Source organism: Triticum aestivum, chromosome 3D, assembly GCF_018294505.1.
Source record: "Triticum aestivum cultivar Chinese Spring chromosome 3D, IWGSC CS RefSeq v2.1, whole genome shotgun sequence".
Taxonomy (NCBI): domain Eukaryota; kingdom Viridiplantae; phylum Streptophyta; class Magnoliopsida; order Poales; family Poaceae; genus Triticum; species Triticum aestivum.
The window spans coordinates 567,463,360-567,480,018 of NC_057802.1; positions in this window are offsets into that span (position 1 = coordinate 567,463,360).

The window sequence follows — 16,659 nt, forward strand, 5'->3', positions numbered from 1 at the left end:
CTCTTTGTCTAGGCACCGCACGGCTCGACCACCTCCGGTAGAGAGAAAGCACCAAAACCAGTCTGAGGTGGTTCATCGAAGTCGACCTCGCCCAGCGCGAAGATTGTCGTGATCGCCTTGACATGATGGGTGGCGAAAGGCTTGTCGAACAGCTTCAGGTACTCGTTAAGTGCTTCTTCCGAGAGCTGTTCTTCGTCTCGTATCACCCCCATTTTCCTCAATAACATAGTTTGGGCCCGCTGCACTGGGCATGTATTGTGTCCCATAGAGTTCTTGCAGAGACAAGCGCTCCTTCTGGGCGTGAAGTTGGGCGGCAAAGGCTTCTTGCGCCTTGCAGGTGCTGATGCAGTTGGTCGCGGGGCCAGAACAGAAGGCCTCAGCGAGATTGCCAGGCCCTGCAACAGCGTCTCTGACACCGTCTTTGGCCCTAACATAGGAGCATCCCCGTCCCCTGCCGTTGTGGCCGACAGGAGCAAATGTTGAGGAAGGGGGATAGCGAACGGCGTCTGCATAGGGTTGGGGATGCGGCTCCTGCAGCCAGTAGAGCTAATCTGGATGGACAAACCCATATGATGTCTGAGTGCTATCCCCGCAACATCCCCCACCTAGTTGTGAATCTGTGCTTCCAGGATTTCAGGCGCGCCCGAGACGGCCCTGTTGGCCGGACCTCCCATCTCCACCACTTGGGCATCTAGGCCAGCAGACGTCAGGCCAACAAACTCGATACCTGTTGGGGAACGTAGTAATTTCAAAAAATTTCCTACGCACACACAGGATCATGGTGATGCATAGCAACGAGAGGGGAGAGTGTTTTCCATATACCCTCGTAGACCGAAAGCGGAAGCATTAGCACAACGCGGTTGATGTAGTCGTACGTCTTCACGATCCGACCGATCAAGTACCGAACGCACGGCACCTCCGAGTTCACCACACGTTCAGCTCGATGACGTCCCTCGAACTCCGATCCAGCGGAGCTTTGAGGGAGAGTTCCGTCAGCACGACGGTGTGATGACGATGATGATGTTCTACCAACGCAGGGCTTTGCCTAAGCACCGCTACGATATTATCGAGGTGGATTATGGTGGAGGGGGGCACCGCATACGGCTAAGAGATCAAGAGATCAATTGTTGTGTCTCCAAGGGGTGCCCCCTTCCCCGTATATAAAGGAGTGGAGGAGGGGGAGGGCCGGCCCTCTCTATGGCGCGCCCTAGGAGGAGTCCTACTCCCACCGGGAGTAGGATTCCCCCCCTTCCAAGTAGTAGGAGTAGGAGTCAAGGAAAGGGGAGAGAGAAGAGAAGGAAGGAGGGGGCGCAGCCCCTCCCCTAGTCCAATTCGGACTATGCCTTGGGGGGGGCACCCAGCCTCTCCTCTCTCTTTCCCCTAAAGCCCAATAAGGCCCATATACTCCCCGGCGAATTCCCGTAACTCTCTGGTACTCCGAAAAATACCCGAATCACACGGAACCTTTCTGATGTCTGAATATAGTCGTCCAATATATCGATCTTTACGTCTCGACCATTTCGAGACTCCTCGTCATGTCCCTGATCTCATCCGGGACTCCGAACTACCTTCGGTACATCAAAACACATAAACTCATAATATAACCGTCATCGAACTTTAAGCGTGCGGACCCTACGGGTTCGAGAACAATGTAGACATGACCGAGACACGTCTCCGGTCAATAACCAATAGCGGAACCTGGATGCTCATATTGGCTCCCACATATTCTACGAAGATCTTTATCGGGCAAACCGCATAACAACATACGTTGTTCCCTTTGTCATCGGTATGTTACTTGCCCGAGATTCGATCGTCGGTATCTCAATACCTAGTTCAATCTCGTTACCGGCAAGTCTCTTTACTCGTTCCGTAATACATCATCCCGCAACTAACTCATTAGTTACAATGCTTGCAAGGCTTATAGTGATGTGCATTACTGAGTGGGCCCAGAGATACCTCTCCGACAATCGGAGTGACAAATCCTAATCTCGAAATACGCCAACACAACAAGTACCTTCGGAGACACCTGTAGAGCACCTTTATAATCACCCAGTTATGTTGTGACGTTTGGTAGCACACAAAGTGTTCCTCCGGTAAACGGGATTTGCATAATCTCATAGTCATAGGAACATGTATAAGTCATGAAGAAAGTAATAGCTGAATACTAAACGATCGTGTGCTAAGCTAACGGAATGGGTCAAGTCAATCACATCATTCTCCTAATGATGTGATCCCGTTAATGAAATGACAACTCATGTCTATGGCTAGGAAACATAACCATCTTTGATCAACGAGCTAGTCAAGTAGAGGCATACTAGTGACACTCTGTTTGTCTATGTATTCACACAAGTATTATGTTTCCGGTTAATACAATTCTAGCATGAATAATAAACATTTATCATGAAATAAGGAAATAAATAATAACTTTATTATTGCCTCTAGGGCATATTTCCTTCAGTCTCCCATTTGCACTAGAGTCAATAATCTAGATCACATCGCCATGTGATTTAACATCAATAGTTCACATCACCATGTGATTAGCACCCATAGTTCACATCGTCATGTGACCAACACCCAAAGGGTTTACTAGAGTCAATAATCTAGTTCACATCGCTATGTGATTAACACCCAAAGAGTACTAAGGTGTGATCATGTTTTGCTTGTGAGAGAAGTTTAGTCAACGGGTCTACCATATTCAGATCCATATGTATTTTGCAAATTTCTATGTCGACAATGCTCTGCACGGAGCTACTTTAGCTAATTGCTCCCACTTTCAATATGTATCCAGATGAAGACTTAGAGTCATCTGGATCAGTGTCAAAACTTGCATCGACATAACCCTTTACGACGAACCTTTTTGTCACCTCCATAATCGAGAAACTTATCCTTATTCTACTAAGGATAATTTTGACCGTTGTCCAGTGATCTACTCCTAGATCAGTATTGTACTCCCTTGCCAAAATCAGTGTAGGGTATACAATAGATCTGGTACACAGCATGGCATACTTTATAGAACCTATGGCTAAGGCATAGGGAATTACTTTCATTCTCTTTCTATTCTCTGCCATGGTCGGGCTTTGAGTCAGGGTATGTAACACAGGTAAGAACTCTTTCTTTGACTGTTCCATTTTGAACTACTTGAAAATCTTGTCAAGGTATGTACTCATTGAAGAAACTTATCAAGCATTTTGATCTATCTCTATAGATCTTGATGCTCAATATGTAAGCAGCTCCACCGAGGTCTTTCTTTGAAAAACTCCTTTCAAACACTCCTTTATGCTTTGCAGAATAATTCTACATTATTTCTGATCAACAATATGTCATTCACATATACTTATCAGAAATGCTGTAGTGCTCCCACTCACTTTCTTGTAAATACAGGCTTCACCGCAAGTGTGTATAAAACTATATGCTTTGATCAACTCATCAAAGCGTATATTCCAACTCTGAGATGCTTGCACCAGTCCATAGATGGATCGCTGGAGCTTGCATATTTTGTTAGCACCTTTAGGATTGACAAAACCTTCTGGTTGCATCATATACAACTCTTCTTTAATAAATCCATTAAGGAATGCAATTTTGTTTATCCATTTGCCAGATTTCATAAATGCGGCAATTGCTAACATGATTCGGACAGACTTAAGCATCTCTACGAGTGAGAAAATCTCATCGTAGTCAACACCTTGAACTTGTCGAAAACCTTTTTGCGACAATTCTAGCTTTGTAGATAGTAACACTACTATCAGCATTCGTCTTCCTCTTGAAGATCCATTTATTTTCTATGTATTGCCGATCATCGGGCAAGTCAACCAAAGTCCACACTTTGTTCTCATACATGGATCCCATCTCAGATTTCATGGCCTCAAGCCATTTTGCGGAATCTGGGTCATCATCGCTTCCTCATAGTTCGTAGGTTCTTCATTGTCAAGTAACCTGACCTCCAAAATAGGATTACCGTACCACTCTGGTGCGGATCTCACTCTGGTTGACCTACGAGGTTTGGTAGTAACTTGATCTGAAGTTACATGATCATCATCATTAGCTTCCTCACTAATTGGTATAGGAGTCACAGGAACAGATTTCTGTGATGAACTACTTTCCAATAAGGGAGCAGGTACAGTTACCTCATCAAGTTCTACTTTCCTCCCACTCACTTCTTTCGAGAGAAACTCCTTCTCTAGAAAGGATCCATTCTTAGCAACGAATATCTTGCCTTCAGATCTGTGATAGAAGGTGTACCCAACAGTAACTTTTGGGTATCCTATGAAGACGCACTTCTCCGATTTGGGTTTGAGCTTATTAGGATGAAACTTTTTCACATAAGCATCGCAACCCCAAACTTTAAGAAACGACAGCTTAGGTTTCTTGCCAAACCATAGTTCATACGGTGTCATCTCAACGGATTAGACGGTGCCCTATTTAATGTGAATGCAGCTATCTCTAATGCATAACCCCAGAATGATAGTGGTAAATCGGTAAGAGACATCATAGATTGCACTATATCCAATAAAGTACGGTTATGACGTTTGGACACACCATTATGATGTGGTGTTCCAGGTGGCATGAATTTGTGAAGCTATTCCACATTGATTTAATTGAAGGCCAAACTCGTATCTCAAATATTTTACCTCTGCGATCATATCGTAGAAACTTTTATTTTTGTTACGATGATTCTCCACTTCACTCTGGAATTCTTTGAACTTTTCAAATGTTTCAGACTTGTGTTTCATCAAGTAGATATACCCATATCTGCTCAAATCATCTGTGAAGGTCAGAAAATAATGATACCCGCCGCGAGCCTCAACACTCATCGGATTGCATACATCAGTATGTATTATTTCCAATAAGTCAGTTGCTTGCTCCATTGTTCCGGAGAACGGAGTTTTAGTCATCTTGCCCATAAGGCATGGTTCATAAGCATCAAGTGATTCCAAAATTCCATCAGCATGGAGTTTCTTCATGCGCTTTACACCAATATGACCTAAACGGCAGTGCCACAAATAAGTTGCACTATCATTATTAAATTTGCATCTTTTGGCTTCAATATTATGAATATGTGTATCACTACGATCGAGATCCAACAAACCATTTTCGTTGGGTGTATGACCATAGAAGGTTTTATTCATGTAAACAGAACAAAAATTATTCTCTAACTTAAATGAATAACCGTATTGCAATAAACATGATCAAATCATATTCATGCTCAACGCAAACACCAAATAACACTTATTTAGGTTCAACACTAATTCCGAAAGTATAGGGAGTGTGCGATGATGATCATATCAATCTTGGAACTACTTCCAACACACATCGTCACCTCGCCCTTAACTAGTTTCTGTTCATTCTGCAACTCCCGTTTCGAGTTACTACTCTTAGCAACTGAACCAGTATCAAATACCGAGGGGTTTCTATAAAAACTAGTAAAGTACACATCAATAACATGTATATCAAATATAGCTTTGTTCACTTTGCCATCCTTCTTATCCACCAAATACTTGGGGCAGTTCCGCTTCCAGTGACCAGTCCCTTTGCAGTAGAAGCACTCAGTCTCAGGCTTAGGTCCAGACTTGGGCTTCTTCACTTGAGCAGCAACTTGCTTGCCGTTCTTCTTGAAGTTCCCCTTCTTCCCTTTGCCCTTTTCTTGAAACCAGTGGTCTTGTTAACCATCAACACTTGATGTTTTTCTTGATTTCTACCTTCGTCGATTTCAGCATCACGAAGAGCTTGGGAATTACTTTCGTCACCCCTTGCATATTATAGTTCATCACGAAGTTCTACTAACTCGGTGATGGTGACTAGAGAATTCTGTCAATCACTATTTTATCTGGAAGATTAACTCCCACTTGATTCAAGCGATAGTAGTACCCAGACAATCTGAGCACATGCTCACTGCTTGAGCTATTCTCCTCCATCTTTTAGCTATAGAACTTGTTGGAGACTTCATATCTCTCAACTCGGGTATTTGCTTGAAATATTAACTTCAACTCCTGGAACATCTCATATGGTCCATGACGTTCAAAACGTCTTTGAAGTCCCGATTCTAAGCCGTTAAGCATGGTGCACTAAACTATCAAGTAGTCATCATATTGAGCTAGCCAAACGTTCATAACGTCTGCATCTGCTCCTGCAATAGGTCTGTCACCTAGCGGTGCATCAAGGACGTAATTCTTCTGTGCAACAATGAGGATAAACCTCAGATCACGGATCCAATCTGCATCATTGCTACTAACATCTTTCAACTTAGTTTTCTCTAGGAACATATATAAAACATAGGGAAGCAACAACGCGAGCTATTGATTTACAACATAGATATGCTAATACTACCAAGACTAAGTTCATGATAAATTAGAGTTCAGTTAATCATATTACTTAAGAAATCCCACTTAGATAGACATCCCTCTAATCCTCTAAGTGATCACGTGATCCAAATCAACTAAACCATGTCCGATCATCACGTGATATGGAGTAGTTTCAATGGTGAACATCACTATGTTGATCATATCTACTATATGATTCACGCTCGACCTTTTGGTCTCAGTGTTCCGAGGCCATATCTGTTATATGCTAGGCTCGTCAAGTTTAACCTGAGTATTCCGCGTGTGCAACTGTTTTGCACCCGTTGTATTTGAACGTAGAGCCTATCACACCCGATCATCACGTGGTGTCTCAGCACGAAGAACTTTCGCAACGGTGCATACTCAGGGAGAACACTTATACCACTAGTAGAAAAAGGGTCATCTGTCCCGGTTGGTAAGGGCCTTTTGTCCCGGTTGTTGAACCGGGACTAAAGTGTCGTTACTAATGCCCTAGCCCTTTAGTCCCGGTTCTTACACGAACCGGGACAGATGGGCCTCCACATGGCCGGTGCGGCGAGCCCAGGCAGGAGGGCCTTTGGTCCCGGTTGGTGGCACTAACCGGGACCAATAGGCATCCACGCGTCAGCATTTCAGGGGCTGGGGTTTTTGTTTTTTTTAAGGGGGGGGGGGTTGGGGGTTTTGGGGGGTTAATTTAGGTGTTCCATATATTGTGTTAGCTAGCTAATTAATAGAGAGAAGTGTCCTCTCTTATCTCCGTGCTTGGTCGACGCTACGTACTATATACGTATAGAGAGGACTAGACACGCTAGCTAGTAAGCAAATGAAGGAAACAGAAGATCGTCATGAACATATGCATACAGAAAGAAGTGATATCGACCACCTCTCCTTCTCCGAGAGATTGGTCGAACAACAAGTTCTCGTATATCTATCTGACACTACCGGCTACATATATACAATAATTATCTCTTACAATATAATCTCCTAATTATATATGAACACAAGGTCCACATAGTATTCTCCGTTTTCAGCGATCACGTGGTCAAGGAAGAATGCCGCCAATTCCTCCTGAATTGCTCGCATACGATCTGGTGGTAGGAGTTCATCCCGCATCCGAAAGATCTAATTTGAAGAAGGGGGTCAATACATATATAGAATAAATGAAACTCAACACAAATGATGGTAATAAAATAAAATTGTGAATATTATTGCTTACGCACTTCATATTGTTCGACAGAGTAGCCCTGCTCACAGGTCGTGTGGCGGATGGACTCACAAACGTAGTATCCACAGAAATCATTCCCTTGTTCCTGCCACAACCACTTTACAAGAAATAGAGGTCAATCAAACTGATAAGCAAGCATGCTAAATGGTATTGATGAAACTAGCGCTTGAATCACTAGGAGATGCGCGGAACATGCTACTATAGTACTTACTTTCGGGTGTCTAAATTGCAGCTTCTTCGGCAGTCCTGGAGCTTTTTTGGTAAATTTTCTCCAAACCCTGCCAGACAAAGAAAACAATTACTTGATATCAGGAAATGAACAAAGTTGCTGATATGGTGGATAATGATCGATTTAACTTACTTCTCGAGCATTTGAGTCATGTCCGCATAGTCCTGGGGATCTTTTCGTCTCGAGTCTAAGACGGTTACTACTCCCTGCTCAAGCTTAATCTCTTGGAGAATATAGTGGAAGCTGTGCACGTATGCATAAGTCATCAATTACATTACTATAACCTGGACTAATAAGGGAAACCGCATATGCAGAAGACAGTAACACTCACTTGAAGTTGTAAGGAAAGAGTATTATATCTTTGTTTTCATTTATTACCAACGATCGTAGCAAGTTGGCCTCGGTATTTTCGGCATGATATTTAACCTCAGTTGCATCTATGAGATTTGAGTTAATGAACCCAATATCACCGATTTGTCTTTTCTTCAATTCGGCGATCTTCAATCTGCATAATATAGTGAGGATAATTATAAATACATGCAATGAAAGAGCTGACCTATATAGAGAGACTTAATGACACAAGTAGTACTACTTACAGATAGTAGCAAGTGACCGTTGATTTATCGAGGGCCTTTCGATTGAAAAACTGAAAGAACTCCTCAAATGGAACATTCAACAGTTCAATTCCAACGAGGTCATGCTCCTCTTTAACTCTCAGCGTCAAAGTATTCCTCCCCCCAGACTCTCTGAAGGTTTTCATGTACCAATCATGGAATCTTCGCATCATCGTTGTTAGAGATCTTTCATCTTTGAGGAGAGGCTTCCCGTACTCGTATCTGTGTTCCTCCACCTCCAAGAAATCATAATGTACATCATCAGGCAGGTAATCTCCAAGATTGCTATAACCGGGCACCATCCTCGGATCATTAGCGACGATGTCGCTAGACACCTTGACCGAGGGGCACGATTGGTTCGCTTGTTCGTCGAGCTGGGCAATTTTTTTCCCAGCTCGTCGTTCTTTTAACTTTTGATCACTGACAGTACTTCCCGACTGCTCCGCTTCGACAAATGTCTTTGCAACAATGCGCTCATAGTTGCCTTTCGGCGGAGACTTTGGTGGTTTTGTCAGGGCAGCCAGAGTGCGCTTCGCTTTCACCGGATCTACCTTCTCCTCCGGAGGTGGATGTTTCTTTGCTTTCACCCCTTCAAAGAAGTTCGTCACTTCGGCTCGCACGATCTTCGTGTTCTCCTCCGGGGTCCTCTCGTATGGTAACTTCTTTGGAGTCTTCAGAGAAGGACTGAATCTGTATTGCCTCCCGCCTCTGGCTGTACTGCTAGACTCCGGCAGAGCAGACGGAGCGGCCGCGGCTGTCTTCTTTCCTTGCTTACGAGGCGGAGGAGAAGGACTATGACGCGCCGGAGCAGCCGGAGCGGCGGCGGGTCTCTCCCGCCCTTGCTGACAAGGCGGAGAAGGAGGAGACTGGCTGCTCGGGCGCGCCGGCGCAGGCGGAGAAGGAGGCGGAGTGCCGCCACGCGCTGGAGAAGGAGGCTGAGTGCCCTGATCACTCGCCGGAGGAGGAGGCGGAGTGCCCTTACTCGCCGGAGGAGGAGGAGGAGGCGGAGGCGTCCAGTTTGGAAGGTTGATGAGCTCCTTCTGCCATAGGCATGGAGTCTTCACAGCAGAAACCAACCGAGTCTCCCCTTCACCGGTAGGGTGGTCAAGCTGGAGGTCCTCAAATCCCTCTGTTATTTCGTCCACCGTCACCCTAGCATATCCTTCTGGAATCGGACGACACTGAAAAGTTGCGCCGGGTTCAGGAGGTCGAACAGAGCCGACAGCCGCCTTGACTTTGAAGTTCTGCCATTGCGTCATAAGGTGGCAATGTTGAGACTCCGTGATAGCATCCACGGGGTAGCTAGCAGGAGCCGTCAAGACATGCTCCGGCTGAAGCAACTCGGTGGAAGCCACGCTGCTTCTCCGCTGAGATGGTGGGGTAGCTTCGGGGGTAGTTTCGGCAGGTCGCTTGCTGCGAGCTACGTCTCGTTCCTCTAGCGCTTGAACCCTTTCGTGTAGCTTCTGAATTTGGGTCTGCTCCACTTTTTTCCTCCTCTCCTGGCATTTGTAACCGCCTGCGTCCGGAAAACCAGCCTTCCATGGAACGGAGTCTGGCGTGCCTCGTGTCCGTCCAGGGTGCTCAGGATTCCCGAGGGCCATTGTGAGCTCGTCGTTCTCTCTGTCTGGAACGAACGTCCCTTGCTGCGCTGCATCGATATAGTGCTGAAGCCTCTTCACTGGTATTCTCATTTGCTCGTCCGTCCAAACGCACTTCCCTGATACAAGGTCCAAGATTCCGCCAGCCCCGAAGAAGCAAGTACGGCAACGGTCTGGCCAGTTCATTGTCTCTGGTTCGATCCCTTTATCAAGCAGATCATTCTCAGCCTGGGCCCACTTAGACCGGGCTTTGAGGTAGCCACCTGATCCCGTGCGATGGTGAAGCTTCTTCTTCGCAGCATTTTTCTTGTTTGTCGCTAACATCTTCTTACTCTTTTCCGATGTCTTGTGGGCCACAAATGCGGGCCAGTGATCTCTGATCTTCTCATATTTGCTGATGAATTCCGGTGTCTCTTCTTTGTCAACAAACGTTTTCAGCTCATTCTTCCACCTCCTGAATAGGTCTGCCATCTTCTTAAGAGCATGATACTTGATTAATTGCTCTTTAACTGGCTTCTCCGGATCCTCCTCTGGCGGTAGGGTGAAATTTGCCTTCAGCTCAGTCCAAAGATCATCTTTCTGCATATCATTGACATAAGACACCTCAGGGTCTTCCTTCTTAGGCTTATACCATTGGTGGATGCTGATCGGGATCTTGTCCCTAACAAGAACTCCGCACTGAGCAGCAAATGCTTCCTTTGTCCGGATGGGTTCAATCGGTTGGCCGTCGCGCGCGATTGCTGTGATCTTAAACCTTTCAACCGAGCGCAACTTTTTCTTCGGGCCTCGTCTCTTTACCGAAGTTGTGCTCAATCCGGAGGGCTAGAAAAAAGAAGAAATACGAGAGTTAATTAATATGTGTACATACCAAAACAATGAATGCATCAATTAGCTAGTCAGCACAGGCTTAACTAATATATTTACCTGGCCGGACTCTGTTCGGTCACCGGAGCCGTCACCACGGGCTCCTTCTTGCACCAGCATTGGGTCACCGGAGCCATCATAATCATGTCTTTCCTCCTCCACTCTTCGATCACCGTAGCCTGCTTCTTCACTCTGTTCTTCCAGACCATCATTGTCGTTAAGATACGACAAGACATCACCTCCGGCTAAGATTATGTCCCCCAACACCTCTTCTGCTTCCTCGTCTCGTCCGTGCTCCATTGTTTCTGCAAATACTACAACATGGAAATTATTACACAAACATGACAACAGGTGGATATATTAGTGCAAACATAGACCTAGCTTATTCCGGGTTTGGGGTGGCCTCGGCAATGCTTCAAGGGTAGGGGCGCGGCGTGAGGGGGTAGGAGACCGACATCGTTTTTTTCTAGGGTTTGGGTGTCCTCGAGAGTTTTGGTCGAGTGAGAGGGCCGGGGGGTGCTCGCGTGGTATAAGTTATCACGGTCGAAGTTATCCAGGAGGGGGTTATATCGACAACGACGACATACATACATGGGAAAATAATGTTATCGGGGAGGGGGTAGGTCGAACCCCCCTCGTGTTGAAGTTATCAGGACACGGGGTATATCGACAACGACATATCCGATAAAAAATAAGAAGACGAAGAAGCAATAAAAAGAGGAGAAGAAGATATTAATAGAGGAGAAGATTGAAGAAAAAAAAGAAGAAAAAAAAGAGGAGAAGAAGAAAGGAATAGAGGAGAAGAAGAGAAAATAGAATATTCTATTTTCTCTTCTTCTCCTCTATTCCTTTCTTCTTCTCCTCTTCTTTTTCTTCTTTTTTCTTCATCTTATTTTCCTTTTTCCTCTCCTTCTTTTTCTTCTTCTTCATTATCTTCCTAGCTAGATATATAATACTTTTCTAAAAATGTAACTTTTGCATATATAAAACTTTTTCTTCTTCTTCCTTCTTCCTTCTCTTCCTTCTTTTCCTAAATATATAAAACTTTTCTAAAAATGAAACTAACCTAAAATGTACTAAATCAGAGAACATATATAGATAAAACTAACCTAAAATGTACCCAAATGTACTAAAAATCTAACTTTTATATGCACAGAGAACATACATACATATATACATTTTTATAAAAATGCAAAAACCAAATCATCATATATATGAACAAAAAATCAAATAAAGGACATATAATCTGGAAAAAACATCATAAATATGTGAAAAAACAGAGGAGAGGACAGGGGGGCGGCGCCGGCCTGACCAAGGAGAGGTGCGGCGTGGTCGGGGCAGGGCACGGCGCCGACGTCGGTGTAGAGGGCGGCGAAGGCGGCGTGGTCGGGGCAGGGGCGATGGCGTTGACGGGGCAGAGGGCGGCGACGGCCTGACCAAGGAGAGGTGCGGCGTGGTCGGGGCAGGGGCAGAGGCACGGCGCCGATGTCGGTGCAGAGGGCGGCGAAGGCGGCGTGGTCGGGGCAGGGGCGATGGCGTCGACGGGGCAGAGGGCGGTGACGGCGTCGACGAGGTGGGTCGGGGGCACGGCAGAGGCACGGCGAGGGCGCGCGGCGTGGTCAGGGGGCAGGGGCGACGGCGGCGTGGTCGGGGCAGGGGCGATGGCGTCGACGGGGCAGAGGGCGGCAACGGCGTCGACGAGGCGGGTCGGGGGCGCTACAGAGGCACGGCGAAGGCGCGCGGCGTGGTCGGGGGGCAGGGGCGACGGCGGCGTGGTCGGGGCGGGGCAACGGCGGCGTGGTCGGGGGCGCGGCAGAGGCGCGACGAGCTCGGGCAGCCTGGCGGCGTCATCGGAGGGATCGAAGAACTGACGAAATTTTCACAAGTGCTGGCTTATATAGCAAACTCATTGGTACCGGTTGGTGGCACAAACCGGTACCAATGCCATCCTTTAGTCCCGGTTGGTGTCACCAACCGGGACCAAAGGCCTCTTTTCAGCAGCCCAAAGGGCGGGAAGCGGCGGCCTTTGGTCCTGGTTGGTGGCACCAACTGGGACTAAAGGAGGGGCATTGGACCCGGTTGGTGGCACGAACTGGGACCAAAGGGTGGCATTGGTCCCGGTTCATGCCACCAACCGGGACCAATGGCCTTGCACAGCGGCGTGGTGGTGGGAGTTTAGTCCCACCTCGCTAGTTGAGAGCGTCGACTACCTGTTTATAAGCACTGCTGCCTCCTCTCTCTTGAACTCCTCTGAACTGCAGGCCTATGGGCCTAATTTCACACTGCTTTGCCTGTGGGCCTGCTGGGCCTTCTGCGGGCCTGAATCCTGGCCCAACTAGCTGGGTTTCTAGTCGTATTCAGGCCGTGGTGGCCTAGAAGGTGGCATTTGTTTTCCAGTTTTTTTGTTTTCTTTGTTGCTTTATTTTTTTTATTTTGTTTCTACTTACAACAAAATACTTACTGTTGCTATTTTATTTATTTTATTAAGGTTTATTTATTTTGTTTTATTATCGTTTATTTTATTTTATTTTATTTTGTTTCTACTTATTTATTTTATAAAAGTTTATTTTATTTATTTTATTTCGTTTCTATTTATTTTATTTTATTTTATTTTATTTTGTTTCTACTTATTTATAAAAGTTTATTTTGTTTATACTTATTTATTTTATTTTATTTTTTGCTTTTTGTATCTATTTTATGAAAATTCTTTTTGCTTTTAATGTTTTGAACAGAATATACTTTGATAATTTTAGTTGCATAAATTCTATATAATTTTAGTTTCAATAATACTAGAGGTTTATAAAAACTTTTTAGTTGATTCCTTTAGTACTGGTTCTTTCTGCCCTTTCTGACTTCATTTGTTATTTTTCATGCATTTATTGATTATTTTGAGCTATAAGAGGAACATTTTCGGGAACGTAGTAATTTCAAAAAATTTCCTACGCACACACAGGATCATGGTGATGCATAGCAACAAGAGGAGAGAGTGTTGTCCACGTACCCTCGTAGACCGAAAGCGGAAGCGTTAGCACAACGCGGTTGATGTAGTCGTACGTCTTCACGATCCGATCGATCAAGTACCAAACGCACGGCACCTCCGAGTTTAGCACACGTTCAGCTCAATGACGTCCCTCGAACTTCGATCCAGCCGAGCTTTGAGGGAGAGTTCCGTCAGCACGACGGCGTGGTGACGATGATGATGTTCTACCGACGCAGGGCTTTGCCTAAGCACCGCTACGATATTATCGAGGTGGATTATGGTAGAGGGGGGCACCGCACACGGCTAAGAGATCAAGAGATCAATTGTTGTGTCTCCAAGGGGTGCCCCTTCCCCGTATATAAAGGAGTGGAGGAGGGGGAGGGCCGGCCCTCTCTATGGCGCGCTCTAGGAGGAGTCCAACTCCCACCGGGAGTAGGATTCCCCCCCTTCCAAGTAGTAGGAGTAGGAGTCAAGGAAAGGGGAGAGAGAAGAGAAGGAAGGAGGGTCGCAGCCCCTCCCCCTAGTCCAATTCGGACTAGGCCTTGGGGGGGGCCAGCCTCTCCTCTCTCTTTCCCCTAAAGCCCAATAAGGCCCATATACTCCCCGGCGAATTCCCGTAACTCTGTGGTACTCCAAAAAATACCCGAATCACACGGAACCTTTCCGATGTCCGAATATAGTCGTCCAATATATCGATCTTTACGTCTCGACCATTTCGAGACTTCTCGTCATGTCCCCGATCTCATCCGGGACTCCGAACTACCTTAGGTACATCAAAACACATAAACTCAGAATATAACCGTCATCGAACTTTAAGCATGAGGACCCTACGGGTTCGAGAACAATGTAGACATGACCGAGACACGTCTCCGGTCAATAACCAATAGCAGAACCTGGATGCTCATATTGGCTCCTACATATTCTACGAAGATCTTTATCGGTCAAACCGCATAACAACATACGTTGTTCCCTTTGTCATCGGTATGTTACTTGCCCGAGATTCGATTGTCGGTATCTCAATACCTAGTTCAATCTCGTTACCGGCAAGTCTCTTTACTCGTTCCGTAATACATCATCCCGCAACTAACTCATTAGTTACAATGCTTGCAAGGCTTATAGTGATGTGCATTGCTGAGTGGGCCCAGAGATACCTCTCCGACAATTGGAGTGACAAATCCTAATCTTGAAATACGCCAACCCAACAAGTACCTTCGGAGACACCTGTAGAGCACCTTTATAATCGCCCAGTTACGTTGTGACGTTTGGTAGCTGCTACCTCTTGAGAACTGCATTGCTTTTCGCCTGAAGAGGAAAGGGTGATGCAGCAAAGTAGCGTAAGTATTTCCCTTAGTTTTTGAGAACCAAGGTATCAATCCAGTAGGAGGCTACACGCAAGTCCCTCGCACCTACACAAACAAATAAATCCTCGCAACCAACGCGATAAGGGGTTGTCAATCCCTACACGGTCACTTACGAGAGTGAGATCTGATAGATATGATAAGATAATATTTTTGGTATTTTTATGATAAAGATGCAAAGTAAAATAAAAGCAAAAAAAGGCAACGGAAATAGCTTGTTGATGGAAGATTAATATGATGGAAAATAGACCCGGGGGCCATAGGTTTCACTAGTGGCTTCTCTCAAGAGCATAAGTATTTTACGGTGGGTGAACAAATTACTGTTGAGCAATTGGCAGAATTGAGCATAGTTATGAGAATATCTAGGTATGATCATGTATATGGGCATCACGTCCGAGACAAGTAGACCGACTCCTGCCTGCATCTACTACTATTACTCCACACATCGACCGCTATCCAGCATGCATCTAGAGTATTAAGTTCATAAGAACAGAGTAACGCTTTAAGCAAGATGACATGATGTAGAGGGATAAATTCATGCAATATGATAAAAACCCCATCTTGTTATCCTTGATGGCAACAATAAAATACGTGCCTTGCTGCCCCTACTGTCACTGGGAAATGACACCGCAAGATTGAACCCAAAGCTAAGCACTTCTCCCATTGCAAGAAAGATCAATCTAGTAGGCCAAACCAAACTGATAATTCGAAGAGACTTGCAAAGATAACCAATCATACATAAAAGAATTCACAAGATTCAAATATTGTTCATAGATAAACTTGATCATAAACCCACAATTCATCGGTCTCAACAAACACACCGCAAAAGAAGATTACATCGAATAGATCTCCACAAGAGAGGGGGAGAACATTGTATTGAGATCCAAAAAGAGAGAAGAAGCCATCTAGCTAATAACTATGGACCCGAAGGTCTGAGGTAAACTACTCACACTTCATCGGAGAGGCTATGGTGTTGATGTAGAAGCCCTCCGTGATCGATGCCCCCTCCGGCGGAGCTCCGGAACAGGCCCCAAGATGGGAACTCACGGGTACAGAAGGTTGCGGCGGTGGAATTAGGTTTTTGGCTCCGTATCCGATCGTTTGGTGGTACGTAGGTATATATAGGAGGAAGGAGTACGTCGGTGGAGCAATGTGGGGCCCACGAGGGTGGAGGGCGCGCCCAGGGGGTAGGCGCGCCCCCCTACCTCGTGGCTTCCTGGTGGCTTTCTTGACGTAGGGTCCAAGTCCTCTGGATCATGTCCTCGTGGCTTCCTGGTGGCTTTCTTGACATTGTCCCTTCTCTCTTTTTCTCTCATATTTTTGGGGCCTTTTTTCTCTTTTTTTATGGCCTCTTTTTTTTTAATTATTTTTCGTCCGGAGTCTCATCCTGACTTATGGGGGAATCATAGTCTCCATCATCCTTTCCTCACTTGGGAAAATGCTCTAAAAATGATGATCATCACACTTTTATTTTCTT